Genomic DNA, 4283 nt, shown 5'->3' with positions numbered 1-4283 from the left:
CCGGGTGTGACGGGTGTCACGCGGCCGTGTGACCGGGTGTGCGCGCCCTCCCAGCCCTTGGCCTACCGCAGGCCGGCAGGGCTGTTGACCCCCTTGTCTCCGACACTGAGGCGAGCGGTGCCCGCCGGAGATGGCCCTGGCTCGCGCCCCGCCGCCCCCCAGCTGCTGTTTCCCTCTCAGCTGCGTGGGGCCTGGCAGACACGGCCGGGTCGCCGAGCTCAGCCGAAAGGCGCCGGCACCCCGCGGGTGGCACGCGGCGCTCGGGGCAGCCGCTCTGCCCCCCGAGGCTGAGGGCCCCTCACTCACCCTCAGACTCGCCTGCGGGCACCTGAGTCAGGGGCCGTAGCCTGTCCATTGACAGGCGCCCGCCTGTCTGTGGCATAGCACCGCGCGTGGAGGGCGCTGCTGCCTACCTGCCGCTTTCCCCAGAACCTTGGAAGGCGCGTCCTGCGGGCTGCAGAAACGTGCTGCGGCGCCAAGGGCAGTGTGAGTGAGTGGCCCACCCGGCGCCCCTGGCCGCTCAGCCCAGCGCCCGCCGGCTGGGACCTGCGTGCAGACTGCAGACGCTGGGAAGGCGAGGCTGGGGGTGCAGGGGCGGTGCTGTGGCCTCCCCCGCCGCGCCCCCGGGAGGCCCGCGAGGGCCTTTGAGCGCTGCCGTCGGAAGCCGCAGTGCGCAGGTGCGGCGGACATCGGCCTGCTGGGGCACTTGCTGCTCCTCGGTGAAGCTGCGCTGCGGCACGAAGCAGGGAGGCGGCCCCTGGCGGCGGCCCGGGGGTCAGGCGCGGCCGCGGTGTGGGCCAGAGGCAGGACTGGGGAGGGCAGCTGTGGCAGTTAAGTCAGCGGTGGGCCGGGCGGTCGGGTCCGGCCCGGGGTCCTGCCCTGCGGCCGTGTGTCCTTCCCCTTGGCCGTCCCGCTGGCGGTGGCCCGTCAGGACCAGACTGGCCGCTTCTGGTGTCCAGGACGCAGAGGTGTCGGCCCGTGCCCCCGGCCAGAAGCGCCTGGCAGGTGACCGTCTCTTTGGGAGCTCCTGACGCAGGTGTCTCCCGGAGGCGCGTGAAGGCCGGCTCTGGCCTGCCCTGCCCTGGAGCCCAGACCGGGCCCGAGCCCGGCCAGCCCGCTCCTCGCGTGAGGGGCACGCGAGCAGCCCGCACGTCAGCCGGGCCTGCGGCTCCCCGGCCTGGCGGCTTCTGCGCGCTGGTGCTCGGCTGCTGAAGCTGGTGTTGCGCTTCGGGGCCCAGCCCGGGGCGCCAGGGGTAGCCGGCACGGAGGCTGCACCCGAGCGCTTTGACTGCACGCCGCAGCGCTGACTGGTCCTGGAGGGTCTCGTTCTGCGGAAAAGGAAGCCGAGGCTGGGGTGGGTCACACCCAGGGTGACGTGGCAAGTGTGTCTAACTGCGACGCCGCGACAGGACGAAGGGTTTCCAGTGCCTGACCTGCGCCAGGCAGGTGGGCGCCTTGGGGGTACTCGCCGGCCCCAGGGCCTGGCTCCGAGCGTTGACTCAGCTGTGGAGACGCCCTCTCCGCAGAGGTGGGAAGGGGCCGGCTTCGGCCTGCTTCCAGGGAGGAGGCTGCTCCCGCCATGCCCAACCGCACCCAGCAGTTCTTTTTTTTTTTGCTGTCTAGTTAACAGTAGTGTGTTTTCAGATGTTAGCTACTGAGAGCAAGTGAAAATCATTCAAATGTTGCTGATAGTCGAAACTGTAAAGTGCAGTAAACAGGAGGTGAAAGCTTGCAGTGACCTTCTGCTTTGCGCTGCTGACCCATTGGCGGGCAGCACAGCGGGGCACCCGGAGGGCCCTGCACCCACCTGAGCCAGTGGCCCTGTCCTACGCGCCCGCCCACCCATGGGTCCTGCCCCCAGCTGCCCCCGGTCTCCAGCAGCCGCTGCGCCAGGCCCCGGCTGCCCCGACCCTTCCCGGCCCGCCGCGATCAAGCTGGCGGCCGCTGGGTGGTAGCGGCTCCCAGGGAGCCGCCGAGGGCTCTGCCGCCCGTAGGTTCCATGACAAAGACTGAATAAGCGCTCAGATGTGGCCGTGTGTTTCGTGAAGTAAGAGTACGTTTGGTGAGACCAGCGTGACAACTCAGATACGCTGAGCCACGTCACTCAGCTCCGTGGCCGTCAGATGGAACTAGATTGCGTGATGTTTCCGTTTTTAAACGTAACAGGCCGAATGCCACATCTGCTAAGGTGTGGCAGATGGCACCGTCCCTAAAAGCAGCCAGTATAGCTTCCAAATTTAAGAATGGCTTCATGGTAGTTTGCTTAGGCTGCAAAGAGAATTAAGGGCCTCCCTGGTAGCCCGCAGGTTAAGACTCAGCACTGTCACCCCGGAAACCTGAGTGCGACCCCCGGCCAGGGAGGGACCCCAGGGCGCGGCAGGCCTCTGCTGTCTCCCTGCTGCGCCTCAGCAGCGGGTTTCATCAGTGGTCTGCTTTGCTCCTCTCCCAGTTCTGCCTCTGGTGCGCGCGCCCCCCACCCCCCAACACACACTCTGACCTCCACCGCACTTCTCTGTACACACGCTCACAGGGACTGTTCTGGAACTCGGTAAACACTTAAGTAGATGACTGCTACATCAGAAAACTTGCAGGCGCCTCCTACGCCTGCCTCTAAGACAGCATGATGACTTGTACTTCCATTACGAAAGGCTGCTTCTGATAGCCTGTTTTACATTGTCTTTACCTCAGTTGTACTTTTCAGCAGTATGTTAAAGAAATTCTCTTCAGTGAGTTGTTTGCTTCGCTGTCTGTTCCTCGGGTAGACTTTCTGGTCCCGTGTCGTGCTTTCCCTCGGCATGCGCCGACTGGCGCGTCACGCGGTCTGCATTGGGAAGCCGCCAGGAGGCCTGTGCCGGCGGCCGGTGGTTTTCCATGACACTGGGAAGCTAGACTCTCTTTTTAATCAGATGTGAAAGAAAGTTTACCTCTGAAAACCTCCAGGTAGAGGGGAAGATAGTTTATTCTTTCTTATTCTAATTTGTCTTATTTATTTATTTGTAATGTAAGAAAGAAAATTTGATGATAAATAGGCTTGGGCTTAATAGGTAAGATTTTAGTTACTAAACTAGCTCTTTAGTCAGATTCACCCTCATCCTACCTAACTTGGTAACCGATGCAGGATATAAAATCAACATACAAAAGTATGTTGTGTTTCTGATCACTTTTAGCTGTCAGGAAGAGAAAGTGAGAAAATAGTGCCGCTTATGGTTTCGTTTAGAAGAACAAAATATTCAGGAATACAGTTAAACAAGGAAAGGGCAGGCTTGTGCACTGAAGATTTTAAGGCATTGTTCGTGAAAGAAATAGAAGACAAGTAAGTGGAAAGATATTCCATGTCCGTGGATTGAAAGCATGGATATTGTTAAAATGACCATACTATCCGGAGCTATAGATTCAGTGCCCTGCCAGTCAACATGCCAATGGGCAAAGGATCCTAAAATGTGTATGGAAACAGAAGATCCAGATAGCGAAAGCAATCTTGAGAAAGAAGAAAAAAGTTGTAGGCATGTGATCCTTGATTTCAAGCTATATTACAAAGCTGTTATAACCTAAACAGTATGGTATTGGCACGAAAATGACATAGATAGGTGGAACCGAGTGGACCTGTAAACACTCCCGTTTGTATGTGGCTGGCTGCTTTACCACAAAGGAGCCACGAATGTGCAGTAAGGGTGTGGGCACAGCTGGTAGCCACATGCAGAGGAACTAGGCTGGGCCCTTTGTCTCACACCATACACAAAAGGTAGTGCACAAATTAAGGCTTGAACATGAGGCCAGTAACTTCCTGCAAGAAAAAACAGGAGGCACACTGGACATTACCCTCGGCAGTGCCTTCAGCTCTGACGTGGAAATGGGGCCACTAAAAGCAAGAGCAGCATGGTTGCGGTAAGCGAGGAGAAGCTTCTGCACAGCAAAGGAAACCATGCAAGCGGGAGGACGGCCTGCTCAACAGGCCAAAGTCTTGTAAGGCACGGAACTGGGAGTGGGTTAGGACCCAGAGCACAGAACTCCTGTGACGCAGCAGCAGAAGTCAGACCGTATGCTAGAAACCCGGCAGGGCTGAATCAGCTGTCCCGAGGAAGACGGGAGGCGCGCAGCAGGTACATGAAGACAGCCACTGCGCACGAGGAGCTGCGTCAGGACTGCCGGCGCCACGCAGAGTGGCCGGGCCACGGGGCGAGGAGGAGCGCGTGTGCGTCGGCACAAGGGAGGCCGGTGCCCGCTGCGGTGGGCGCGAGGCGGCGCAGGTCTGCGGGCGCAGCCGAGTGCGCTGCCAGCTGCGT

The sequence above is a fragment of the Condylura cristata genome, unplaced genomic scaffold (assembly GCF_000260355.1).
Source record: "Condylura cristata isolate star-nosed mole 26May11 unplaced genomic scaffold, ConCri1.0 scaffold00010, whole genome shotgun sequence".
In the NCBI taxonomy this organism is placed as follows: Eukaryota; Metazoa; Chordata; class Mammalia; order Eulipotyphla; family Talpidae; genus Condylura; species Condylura cristata.
The sequence above is the reverse complement of the archived record's forward strand: the minus strand, read 5'-3'. Positions refer to the sequence as shown.